Genomic DNA, 14,122 nt, shown 5'->3' on the forward strand with positions numbered 1-14,122 from the left:
ATGACCATAACAATTCCTTGAGCTTTGCAATATGACCACACATATCTCCTCTATACATGGTGATCCAAGTGGGGAGCTGTGCAAAGATGAACTATCAGGGAAGCTGCGGTCATACTAGCTTTAAGTGATATGTATGAAATTATCTTCCCTACTCACTAAGACTAATACTGAAAATGAAATAAATAAATAAATAGGTTGATAAATAGATAAATAAATAAATTTTATTTACAAGAACTAATTCTTTTTATTCACAAGAACTAATGTCACCTTTGCCTTTCAGTTAGTCCATCCAAACAGTGAGCATCTGGGGACACTCTACCACAATTCCTTCTAGGTGTCCTTCTAGACTAGACCATTTCCTTTTGTTGGCTATGTTCCTTTTGACTTCCCATTGCAAGGGATGATAGTGTGAACTTGGATAGTCTTGCAGATTACATTTATGGCAAATAGAGATCAGGCCAACTCACTAAAAAGCTGTAAGAAAGAATATATCACTGAGTAAAAATCCACAGTGAAAGAGTGACTGCTTGCCTGGTTAAAAAAAAAAAAAATCTTTTCTACTAATGAATGTGCTTCAATGTAACTTTTTAGCAAACAACTAACTCAGTCTCCCTTGTGGGAGCCTCCTCCCAGTGTAGAGCCTCAAATGCGATACCCGTCTCCATCTCCTCCATTTTGTGTAATTAAGCAAAAATACAGATCCTTGGGAATCTTCTGACTTTACATTTCATTTTTAGTTTCCATTATTTCAAATACACTGTTTTGGACTTTGTCCTTTTCCACTCTGTTATTTTCTGTTAAAATCATATCCAACTGAATATCCACTGTATGCAAAATATTGTCTGTTTGATGGCTATTTGGATGGATATGCCACCTTTCCCACATCTCTTATTCTTGTCCAGTCTGTTTCTTCCATTCTTCTTCCTGCAACATCTTTTTTCATCTTTTTTTTTTTTTTTCCTTTTCTAAGCCAGTTTTATTTCAATTCTTTTCAGCTTTTATTTCCCACATTTCTTCCTTGGTTGTTGTGATTCTTATTCTTTATTATCTGCCTTTCATCAATGACTTGAAGCTCTCGTTTTGTTACAACCTTATCAGTCTTCGTGGAATACTCTGTCATTTTACTTTCTTGCTTCCTTTTACCCTTACTATCAAACAGAAGAATTAACATAACAGACAGCACTGTATATCCATCCTGTTCTTGTCTCTCATTTTTGACATCTTTATTCCAGAAAACAAGTATGTCACTGCATTTTTGCCTTTGTTAAGAATATGTATTTTCAAGGAACAGCAAACCCACCAGCTTGCTCTAAAATCGTCCAATCTAACCTCCTCCAGTTACATTTATTATTCAAATACAAAGAGACCTAAAGGGCCCAGAATTCTCAGTCTTGATTGTTTTGGATTGATTTTTAAGTAGACATTGCAAAAATACAGTCCTGTATATATATAGTCCTTTGAAGGCCTAAGATGAGCATCACAAGAGAGTAAAGGACATGGAAACACCTTACAGGCACATGCACACATATGCATCCATACCTACACAATCAGGGTCAGAGCTAACAAACCCCATTATCACAGTCAAACTTTGTTCTCAGAAACACCCTGTGTTACAGCAAGGAGGCAGAGGAACTCTCAGCAGATAAGGCAACACAAGTACAATCCCTTTAAACATTTTATGCATTGGCTTTTGTTCCCATCTCAGCCTACTTGAAATTGTGAGTAAAGTAGCAGTAGATAACAATTAGAGAGCAGGCTATTTGCTACTATACGAGAAAAAATGCTAACCCTTCCACTTCTCTACTTTTCTGAGAAAAGGCTTCCTCTCCAGACAATATGGTGAAAAAGTACACAACCAGTAATATTAGCACTAGTAAAAGTAATAGTAGACTTTATAGACAAAAGAAACTTCATGGTTAACATGTTACTAAAACGGTAATTTGTGATCCTAAAATTACTCGTCTAAACATGAGGAGGTGATAGACAGAAAATAAAAAGAAAACTCGAAACAGAGAAATAGCAAATATTTCTAATAGGCAGAAAAAAAAAATCAGTTTTGTTGAAGGAAAAGAACACATTAGCTTTCTGGATTTATAATCTCATAGCACTAACTGGTCAGAGGAAAAATATCAGGCTCCTGGTGATGGACAATAATGTTCTTTTTTTTTTGTTTGTTTTGTTCAGGTTTTTTTGTTTGTTTGTTTGTTTGTTTTTTGTGTGTGTGTCTGAGAAAAATGGTGTTCTTTCATTTAAAACACAAAGTTGTATTTAAAATCATAAAATTCCTATGCCAACTAGATTTTATTTTTCCCCAGGATAACCTAAATTGCTCCCTCTCTTTCCGTCATGGCCCTGCTGATGTCATATCTGCAATTGCACTGGCAGCTGTGCTATTTTATGTTCTTTGTGTGACAAGCGAGGCACGTATCCCAGCTGTCAAATACATGCAACTACAAAAAGCAGCAGAGGTCCTTCAAATATTGCACCTGAGCTAGCCAAAGGTCCTCGGGGATCCTCTGCCATATGTGTTTAAAGGTATGGTTAAGAGTTTTATTAAAGGGCATTATTTATTATATATTTTATGATTTCTCAGAAATTGGCTTGTGCTTGTTCTTTTTGTTGATTGTGCTGTGTTGGTATGCCTGGCATTAACATTATTTAGTAGTCTTCCTTTAACACATAAAAAAATCTTGCATCCATCTTTAATAGACCATTTTCAGATCTCAATATTTCCTTTCTAAGTATAGTATCTTTGCTCTTCAGGGCAACTGGAGCTTTATTTCATATATGTATTACAGATATATTTACAATAGTAGCAGCACTCCTGAAAGATGTTGTTCTTCAGATAACAAGCATAAGAATCTCTTGTACCCCAAAGAGATTCTGGTCTGCATTAACTTTTCGTACAGTTACACACAAAAGACATACTAAAGGAGGCAAGTCTGAGTAAAACACTGAAAAAAAAATGAATTAATTGTGCATCCCAGAAGCTGTATACCCCACTGTTATAATGAACATCCTGGCCCTTCATATTTCACTTTTCCATCCACTGAGCTACCAAACCTGTTTTAAAACATGGCTGAATTCTCTCTATGTCAGGAAATGTGCCTGCATATATAGACCTGACTGTGGATATGTATTCAGTAAGAAAGGTGAGGAAAAGAAAGGAGAAAAAGAAGTTTTACTCTTTGGCTTCCAGCAGTGCATTACATACATCAATGTACATTCCCAGTATAGCACAGTATTTCCTCTTCTTAGTTCCTTTACTTTAGGAGGAGATTTGTCAGAGAATTTGTCTCTGCAGCTAAAATCACAGCAGAGCCTTGTCCCTGTTGCAAGGCCAGTACAAAACAGTACAAAGCCCTTCCATTCACAGAAATGCAACTATGTTGCCAGGCTTAGGATCTTTTATAGAGGTGAGACAATAACATAGTGATGGAAATATTGTTAGGCTACAACACCATGTTCTGGAAAGACTGGAAACAAGAACAGGAGAATTAGCTGCAGGACTATACACTGTTGTACTATACACCATTTAGTACATCATTTAGTATTCTCTACTACTAGTAGAGGATACTACCTTTAGTATCCTCTACTTTTTTTTTTTTTTTTTTCCTGACTTATCACCAGAAAAGGAACTATTCATAAACTAAGTACAAACCAATGCAAATGACTAATATAAAAACAACAACAACAACAACAAAACAGCTGTAGTTCAAAAGGACAACGGCTTCTTTTGCTATTTCTCCTAAGTAGAGCCCATCATTATGTCCAGTGTAAAGTCAAAACAGGTATACCTATGTATATTTCTTCAAATCTTTGTATCTGGGTACAAAACAAAGACAGGGATCTCCTGGAAAGAGTCCAGTGGAGGGCAAAAAGATGATATGGGGCCTGGAGCATCTCCCCTATGAGGAAAGGCTGAGAGACCCGGGTATGTTCAGCCTTGAGAAAAGAAGACCAAGAGGAGATCTTATTAATGTTTATAAATACCTTAAGTGTGGGAGACAAAGGGATATGGCCAAACTTTTTTTCAGTGGTATGTGGGGACAGGACAAGGGTCAATGGCCAAAAGTGGATCACAGGAAGTTCCACACCAACACACAAAAGAACTTCTTAATGATGAGGGTGACAGAGCACTGGAACAGGCTGCCCAGGCAGGCTGTGGAGTCTCCTACACTGTAGATATTATATATATATGTAGATATATAGGTATATATATGTAGATATATAGTTATAGATATAGATATAGATGTAGATATATAGATATAGATATAGATGATATATAGATATAGATATAGATGAGATATAGATATAGATATAGATATAGATATAGATGATATAGATATAGATATAGATATAGATATAGATATAGATATAGATATAGATATAGATATAGATATAGATATAGATAGATATAGATATAGATATAGATATAGATATAGATATAGATATAGATATAGATATAGATATAGATATATAGATATAGATAGATATAGGCATCCACCTGGATGCCTTCCTGTGCAACCTGCTGTAGGGAACGTGTTTTGGCAGGGGGGTTGGACCAGATGATCTCTTGAGGTCCCTTCCAACCACTAAAATGCTGTGAGTCTGTGATTCTGTGATGCTCTAAACACTTGTAACAGGCTTTTCATCTTACCTATTTTAGCTTTTTCCACCTAATATTCTTATGCGTTACCATAATAATCTACCACTGCAGTTTGTTTCATGACCTCCTCTGGCATCACCAACCATAGAACTGGTTTCTTCTGTATGTAGAAGATTTCTAATTACATTTAACCAACTTAATGGAGACATTACCTTTAATCCTTTATCAGCCATCAGAAACAAATGAGTCTGAGAACTACTTTCTAGTATGTATATATATATATAAGTATAAATAACTATTTTATCATGAATTCTATTTTCTCAGCCAAAGTGGATGAGTGACCTGCCAGAACAGGAACTTCATATAAAAAAAAAAATAAAAATAAAATAATAATAATAATAATAATAATACGAAATAAGAGTAATAGTTAAAATCAGTGGAGAGATGGATGGATGGTTAAGAGATGGTTTGGTGAGTTTCCAGTTTTAAAAATTAATCATAATTTTTGACTGTACAAACAATAGTATGAGAATGATAAAATTTTATTACTATCTAATTACTATCTAGATTGTTGTATTCTTTTATGTTTGAATAGCAAACTTTCAGTCTTAAAATGTAAATTTGCATTATTTAAGACAATAAGTAGTATTTCTGGACGAACTGGCAAGCCTTGTCTACTGGTAATGATCATCTTGTATTACTATGAAGGGAAAAGAATTGAAAGTTTTGGCACAATATGCCCCATTGTTAACACAGTCATGTCTATGAAACTGTACTTGAACAATATTATTTTACATCCAATGTGAAAGAAAGAAAATGGTATCACAGCATGACCTTATGAAAGTATTTCTCAGATTTATAAAACTAATTTATCAATTTATTCTTTTTGAAATCACTCTGTAAAATAATTTATAAGTAGACTTCACAAATACTAAACTAATTTTGCTATTTTTTTTTGTCACATGACCTTCTTTCTCTAAATAACTAAAGCAAAATAAGAACCATAAAAAGGAATCCTCACTTTGAAAGTTCACTTTTTTTTTTTTTCTGTTTGCAAACTTAATGTAGCCTTTGTAAGTGTGTTTTTGTTAATTATTGCATACACTGATTTTCATAAAAAATATGATTTAACCATCAGTAAAAATATAAATTCTTTTTAACACCAAGCTCCACACATATTATTTCACTCATGATTCAGTATCTTACTTTTTGAAACTGATATATTGGTCCTTTTACACTAAAATCTCTGAAACTGCAAATATTAAAGTGCAATAAACTAACTTGAAATGACACCTTAATAGATTGTAATTGGCATGTACAAATGTCTCCTGCAGGAGTGGCAAGTTCTACAAGACTGAGATATTGATCATTAACACAATGATCCATGTCAAAAGCACCTCAGTTTATCATAATTTCATTTCCCTAATGACATAAGTAAGCATTTTAATTCAGCAGATACTCAATAAATCAGTGTGATACTGCATCTGAATGCTGTCAGAAAGAACATGACTTTGTTGAAGGAAAAGGTAAAATAGCTTCAGCAAACACTATGAGAATAGCAGAAAAGTATGCCATAATCATGATAAGATGGTACAGTTAATAAATGTCTCTATTTTAACCAAGGAATTCCAGATTTTTTTCATGATAGTACAACTCAAAATTTGATTCTTTGTCTTTTATATTTTTTTATTTTCAGAGAACCACTTGAAGTTGTATAAATCAGTGTATCTAAGTGATAACAGCAGAGCTGTGTGTAAACATTTTTCTCCTAAAACCTGCTGCTCAGTCACTTTGCAAAATGGCTTCATGGGTGAAAAAAGAGTTGAGGGTAAAAATAGGTATGTCTAAACATCAAGAGTAGGAAAAAACAACAGTAGTAGTAGGGGAAATCCCTCTGCTCAGATTTACACTACATTATCACTTTAAAATGAGGAGATAAACTGCACTGTGATCTGTGCTGAGGAAAGAAGAGGCAAACAGACTGACAGCACAAAAGGGTGTACACAGAGGTGTGTGACCAAAGTGAAGGTTTGTCACCAGTGGTGCTCTGACAAGTATCCATCATTCAAGAGAGGACAAGTGTTAGCCCTGCCAATAGGGAACAGTCAGACTGTAGAAAGACAAGATACATGAGAGATTGTATGAGAAAGTGAAAGCCACAGCAAACATAACAGGCATTACTTGAGTAAAAACACATTCTGTAGAGAGTGAGTGAGCTGTTCAGAGAGAATCGTCTTGTCAGAAAGTGATGATTCTCTGAAAATACTCATTTTAACACCAGTTTACAGATACTGAGATTATATGTTTCAGCAAGTAAAACAAATGAAAATTATTTCAACCTTTTGGGAAATGTTATCTTCAGACTCTCCAGTTTTACATAATGTTTTTTTCATTGATTACAACTATGTAGTGTTTTTTTTTTTCTCTCTTTTTTTTTTTAATTGTAAATTATTTACATAAGGAACCAAAAAAAAAAAAAAAAAGCCAGTCAGCCCTAAATCATCTTGTTATTGCTGTGTATCACCAACATTTTAAACATAAATTCTGATAATTATAAAATCCTTTGTTTATTTTTCTTGTTTGAAAACTATTAGGCTATGGATTCATAATTAAAATCAGAGTACATGTATTAGATAAAATTGCCATTAATATCAAATGGCATTTTTAAATTCTGGTGGAATCTTTACTTGCATTCTTTTTGAATACAGTTAAGAGCAAACTTAAGAGGAACTTCTAGAGATAACCTTGTTAGGATCTCAACAGTGGACCTAAATACTGCTAAAAACTGTCATACAATACAGCTCAGAAACAGTTAAACATAACATGCTAAATTGTATTTAACATGCTAAGCTGTGAAGAGCTGAAAGTCTGTTCATTGAACTGTTCCCACTGAAAAGATCAATAAGCTCTTTATGGACTTTCAATTTTATTATCAACATGAAAAAAAAATATGAAACAGTTTCAGAAAGAAAATAGCGTTTCTAATCTTGCACTGCTAAGGACAGAGATTTTCAATTTTCCGCATTATACTAACTTCTTTAAGTAAGCTCTGCATTTAGGCTGGAAGGATGCATGAGCACCAATTCTCTATTGCTTAGAAATTGTAGTTAACTCTAACAATACATGTTTCCCAGCTATTGATTTCTGTGCACTTGGATATTCAGACATAGAGAGAACCTATAAACTGCTGTCATCACAAGCTCTTTATATGATTTTAGCTCTTTGATAGAAGCCTTTGTAAATATATATATATAAATAAAAATAAAAAAATAAAAAATAAAAATAAAAAGGAACTTATATGGGTGGTATTTTGTTACAAACTTATTATTCTGAAATGAAAATAATTTATTTATGAAAACATAAGAAAAATGGCATGCAGTTCATTGACATTCTATAAGTGCCAGGGAAAGACTTGGAACATCATTACACTGGTACTTTCATTTTAATATGAAAATATAAATGTGTGAGACCTTTATTTTAAAGTGAGCTTTCCTTCCTTCCTTCCTTCCTTTCTTTCTTTCTTCCTTTCTTTCTTTCTTTCTTTCTTTCTTTCTTTCTTTCTTTCTTTCTTTCTTTCTTTCTTTCTTTCTTTCTTTCTTTCTTTCCTTCCTTCCTTCCTTCCTTCCTTCCTTCCTTCCTTCCTTCCTTCCTTCCTTCCTTCCTTCCTTCCTTCCTTCCTTCCTTCCTTCCTTCCTTCCTTCCTTCCTTCCTCTCGTCTTTAGGATTTGTCTTTTTACCTCTGTAGATGATAATTAGCTGAATTGACCTGATAAATATATACCTTTTTTTTTTTCTAAGTATGTGAAAGGGAGTGTTATAAATTCCGAGTCAATTTAGCTTTATAAAATTTATTTATGGGATCAATAAAAGGCAAGTAAACAGAGCTTGGTTTGTGGGGAATCTGGGCTCCTCCAACACACACACACGTTACATCACGCTGCTGGTTTTTATGCTCCTATGCTAATACGTATTCATTACTACTTCTAGAAAAGGCAGGGTTATCATAATTAGTTCCCAGAAACCGAAACCTTCCACTGGAGCATGTGTATCAGTCTCTGGTGGTCCCTCTGTGGGTCTTTCATGCTGAAGGCTTGTAGTCTTCCTCCCAGGCTTTGTCCTTGTCCTTCTCCTTTGTCCATCTTGGCTGGATATCAGAGACTTGCGCAGTATCCCATGTAAGCTTTGTCTTTTAGTTGTCCTTCAGCTTTCCCCTTCTCCTTAACCTCTTGGCCAGATATCAGAGACTTGTGTAGTGTCCCATGCAATAGTCACAATAGTTAGTCATTCTGAAACCCCCCCAGATATCAGAGACTCAAGGTTTACCCTTCAAGTCCTCTATTGACACGAATTGCTGGAACATTCCTTACAGGAGTAAATTATATTTAGCAATATTGTTTTCCAAGTTGCTATTTTTTTTTTTAACCTATTTTTTTGAAAGGTTTAAATACATTGCTTCAATCAAAGACTGAATTTTAATTTTTTGAGGCAGCTCCTTCTTACATTTAATTCTTGCAATTCAGTGCAAATATTTCATAAAAACTTATACCAAATCTATCAGAAATAAAATATAAATAAATTATAAACAATTAACAAAAAATATGACTGAGCTTCATTTCTCTTCTCTGCACACATTCTAGCAACTCAATATCCTTGTAGTGAGGTGCCCAAAACTCAGCATGATGTTCAAGGTGAAGTCTCACCAGTGCTATATGCAAGGGGATGATCAAGGGAAATTGAAGTAGTTATGGTATAAGTAGTTATGGGATAATTAACCCCATAAACAGTTAGGGATACTTCTTTCCTGCAAAAATGTGCCTGCAGATCTTCCCGAAGTATCATCAAATGACTCTAAATAACAGACTGTAATGTTGCTTTGCAGGGAAAGAAACAAAGCAGAAAACTGTTTTTCCAATGATTTTTTTTTTTTTTTTTTTACTGTGAATAAAGAGCATGTAGTTCCCATGGTCTGTCTGATGTGCTGTAAACTGCCATAATTCTTGAACATGAGATAATTTATTTATGTGCCCAATCCCTTAATGATACCTGGAAAACCACCCATAGAATTCAAAATCTACTGCTTCCCAAAACAAACAAACAAACAAAAAACAACAGGCTGCTTCTGAGTGAGAATATCTTATACTTAATTATACTTAATTATAACTTGTTATACTTTACTATAAAATTGTTGCCTGTGAGACCTTCTGATGCTGTTGGCACAATGTCCTGGTTTCAGCTGGGATAGAGTTAATTTTCTTTCTAGTAGCTTGTATGTTTCTGTGTTTTGGATTGCAGATAACGCACTGATTTTTAGTTGTTGCAGAGCAGTGGTTACACCAAGCCAAGGAGTTTTCAACTCCTTGTGCTGCCCTGCCAGTGAGGAGCCTGGGGGATCACAAGGAACTGGAAAGGGACACAGCTGGCCCAAATTGGCCAAAGGGATATTTCACCCTTTGGTGAAATGACACCATATGGTGTCATGCTCAGCAATAAAAGCTGGGGGGAGGTTCCTGGGGTGGTGGTGGTGGCAGTGACAGCAGCGGTGGCAGCAGTGGCGGCGAGGGCGGCGGCGAGGGCGGCGGCGGTGAGGGCGGCGGCGGTGAGGGCGGCGGCGGTGAGGGTGGCGGCGGTGAGGGTGGCGGTGGTGAGGGTGGCGGTGGTGAGGGTGGCGGTGGTGAGGGTGGCGGTGGTGAGGGTGGCGGCGGTGAGGGTGAGGGTGAGGGTGAGGGTGAGGGTGGTGATGATGGTGAGGGTGGTGGTGAGGGTGTGGGGCGGTGAGAATGGAAGTGGGAGCTGCCGCTGCTCAGGAACTGTCAGGGCATCAGTTGTTTGGTGGTGAGCAATTGTATTGTGCATCACATGCTGTATTTATTCATTTTGTTGTTGTTTATTTTCTATTTCTTTTCAAACTCTTTTTATCTAAACCCACAAGTTCTTGCACTTTTCAGTTTTCTCTCCTGTCCCACTAAGGGTGGGGAGTTAGTGAACTGCTGTGTGGTGCTTAGCTGCCTGCTGGCTTAAACCACAACACACAAGAAATTAAGCTAAAACCAGGCCAATGGAGAAAGAAAAGGACATTGTCAATGGTACAGTGCTTCCTCAACATGTGGTTCTAACATCAAGAAAGACCTTTGTATAGTCTCTTTTGGTAATCTTAACCAATTTTAAATTTCTGCTTTAACACTACTTCGTTTTATTCTTGACTTCATTCTCACTCATTAGAGTTAGCTCTGAAAATAATTCTTCGATGCCAAATAGCACTTGTAGTCTGTTGTTTACAGATGTCCAAAAAAAAAAAGGCCATACGTTTGATTCTGTCTGTGCCATTTGGGAAGTGTATTATACCTGGACTCTCTTGCTAAAGAAATGTCTTCAGTTTTTCTATTTGCTACTGTTCTATTGAAGAAAGAGATTTCCATTTCCAGTAACCCCAAACAAAAATCCATGGCCTGTACTCCAAGAAATTAAACTAAATCAAGCAGTGTTCTTCATGTATAACTGCAAAATATCTGAACTTCACCCCAGATAATTTGCTCACCAAATGTCATCCCATTTAAATGGAAATATCCAGAAGTATCCTGTCACTCTGCAACATCATGTATATCTTGTCAAGCAGAGCCCTCAAATATTATCTACTTTATTTCCTTCTCAGTAACTTCACTAATGCAAGTGAAACTTCCATAAGCAAAATAATGAACAACATATCTATAAGAATATGAATTTTCTTCTCATTTCTGAGAAGAAAATCTTTCATCAGATTGCAACATTCAAAGCAATAAATTTAAGTCCTGTAGATACATAGCATTTAACACCTGTAATAATCCACTGTTATCCCCTTTCTCAAGAACATTTCCTACCTACTGTTTTGGGGATATATAACATAAAAACAAGCTTCAAGCCAAGTGGATTAGAAAGATAAACCCATCCTTAAGTCCCACTGATTTTCAAGTTCTTATCCTAGAACAAAGTCTCATATCTTGAATATCACTAGCTACAAGAACAGAACGAACCTATGCCTCTAGCAGTAAGTGACAGTGAAGAACTACAGGGAAAAAAGAAAAAAAAAAAAAAAAAAAAAGAGAGAAAAAAAAAAAGAAAAAAAAAAGTGTTTTTTGCTATCTAACAAAGAATAGTAAAAAAAAAAAAAAAAAAGTTGTTTTTTTGTTTTGCCTGGCCATTACTGTTCCCTCCCAGCTCATCTCATTTACCCTTCTGTCCCTCTCTGCTTTCTCTGTTTTTCATTTTTTAACCCCTGATTCCAAATTAAGGGTTTTGATTTTACTCATTTATTTTTTCCATAAACTTTCCACAAAGTGCCTCCTGATCCCCCAAAGGAAATCTACTTGAAATCCATTTGTCTCCTCATACCTTTTCTCTCTTTTGCCAGAGGCAGTGCATAAGACATAACATAGTTTAATAGTTAAACAGCGAAAGCACCTTTAATTCTGACAGGTTTAGACCACATAATGTTATCAGAATCCTTGTGTCTTCTCTCTGTTATTTCCTTTAATTTGTGATTGGGAGAAACTAACAATTCAAAAGAAGAGCTGACCCACGCTCATGCCAATACCCTTAATTCAACCTGGTTATTCTTTCTCTCTTTCTTTTTTTTTTTTTTTCTTTTTTCCCTGAGACTACTGTTTTTTTGTTGTCATTGTTTTCCTAAGCTCCTATGCTGTATTTCTGATCTCTCTTCATAATAATCAATTCATGGTGGTTTTGTGCTAATCTCTATCAATCCTTTTATATATTTCCTTCCTTAGACCCATGGCTGGTAATCACATATTTTTAAAACAATAAACGACATGTAAACTGCTTTTTTCATCAATCTTTAAAATATTTTCAGAATTATCAGATAGTTAAAAATAAATAAATAAATAAATATATAAATAGTAGCTAATAATATGATCATTTTCTTTTGTATACACGAAAGATCAGTTTATTCTATATGCTTTCACACTATTGACATTTTGCTAACAACATTTTTTTTTCTGTGGCCTCTTTCTGAGAACAAATGTGTGTTTTTTTGGCAAGGGTTTTTGTTGCTTTAATTATTTGGGTTTTCTAAATGATATTAGGACCTACAAATACCAACTAGAGAAAATGCAAGAAAATCCAAAAGAGATCCTTTGCATGACGAACAGGATTTCATTGATGGTAAATGTAATTCTTTATGTTTTCTAGAATTCCATACTAATTTGCCTACATTGATCTAATTTTTGTTTGCAAACATCAAGTACTGTCAAAAGTCTATGCAGCAGTGTAGCTGTTTTCAAAAAAAAAACTTTTATTGTTCGTAAGTTATGAAGAGGCCTGATATGGTTGAATCCCTCTTTTATCCCTTAGAATATATTTTTTATAAGTAGTAGATAAATTTTCTTTACTATATAGTCAGAAAATAACAAGAATAAATCCACAATAAGTAAAACAGCCTCAAAAAAATGTGAGGGACTTTTTGGCAGTTTGGTTGGTTTAGTTCATTTTGTTTTTCTTTGTTTAAAAGGAAACCAGTCCATACAACTTAAAAAGATTAAACTTTTCCTCTACAGACAAGACCCAGAACTGATGCCAAGTAGCTAGGAATTAGGAGTGCTTTATCAATTTGGACCTGGTGAAAAGATCCCATCATATTAAAAAAAAATATATATAAAAAAAAATATTCATTGTCTCACTTTGTGCCTTGAGTTCCTGCTAACAGTAAAGACGAGATTGAAAGCATACACCTGACTTAGTCTTAATTGACAAGTGTTTGAAATACTGTGTGGAGACCAGTGAAGATTTTTTACTTCTTTTTTTAAAAAGGAAAAAGAAATCAACAGTATCAGACGGTGTGTAGTAATTTGGGATTTTTTTGTCTCTTGTCAACTTAATTCCAGTTAAATTATTTCAACAAGTTCCTCACCTTCCATTGCATAATATGAGCATCATGAGATAAAGAGTTGTTAGGATATTTTTTTTTTTTTTCCAGTTAATGACACATGTCTGCTTAGTTGAGATAATACAACTCTATATTAGCAGTGAAACCAGTTTCTGGCTGACAGTCTAGTATTAGCTTTTTTTTTTTTTTTTCTTAGCAAATTGATCCATTTATTTTAGGAGTGCAGCAATCCTGTTCCTGTATGGATAGTTAAGCAAACCTGCCGTTGTGCCATTAGCATTATGCAAATTAAGCTAAAATTCTTAATGCAATGGCACGTTGACTATAAAATGTGTTGTGGAGGGGGAAAAAAAAAAAAAAACAACAAAGCAAACATATTCAGGGAAAAAAGAAAAAAAAAAAAAAGAGAGAGAGAGAGAAGCAGTTAAATTCACTTTTTTTTTTTTTTTTCCTATGTCATAATCATACTATGTAAACTTCCAAACAGGCCTTCAAAGTTGTACATTAGCCTAATTACACTATAATAAGTTTTCATGTTGTTAGTGATTTCCATTAATTTCTAAATCTTACACAAAGTTGAGTTTCACTGGCAGTAAGCATCTTCCTCTACACTCCCTGCACTCAAATCAAAACAATTT

The sequence above is a fragment of the Anas platyrhynchos genome, chromosome 1 (genome assembly GCF_047663525.1).
Source record: "Anas platyrhynchos isolate ZD024472 breed Pekin duck chromosome 1, IASCAAS_PekinDuck_T2T, whole genome shotgun sequence".
Classification (NCBI taxonomy): domain Eukaryota; kingdom Metazoa; phylum Chordata; class Aves; order Anseriformes; family Anatidae; genus Anas; species Anas platyrhynchos.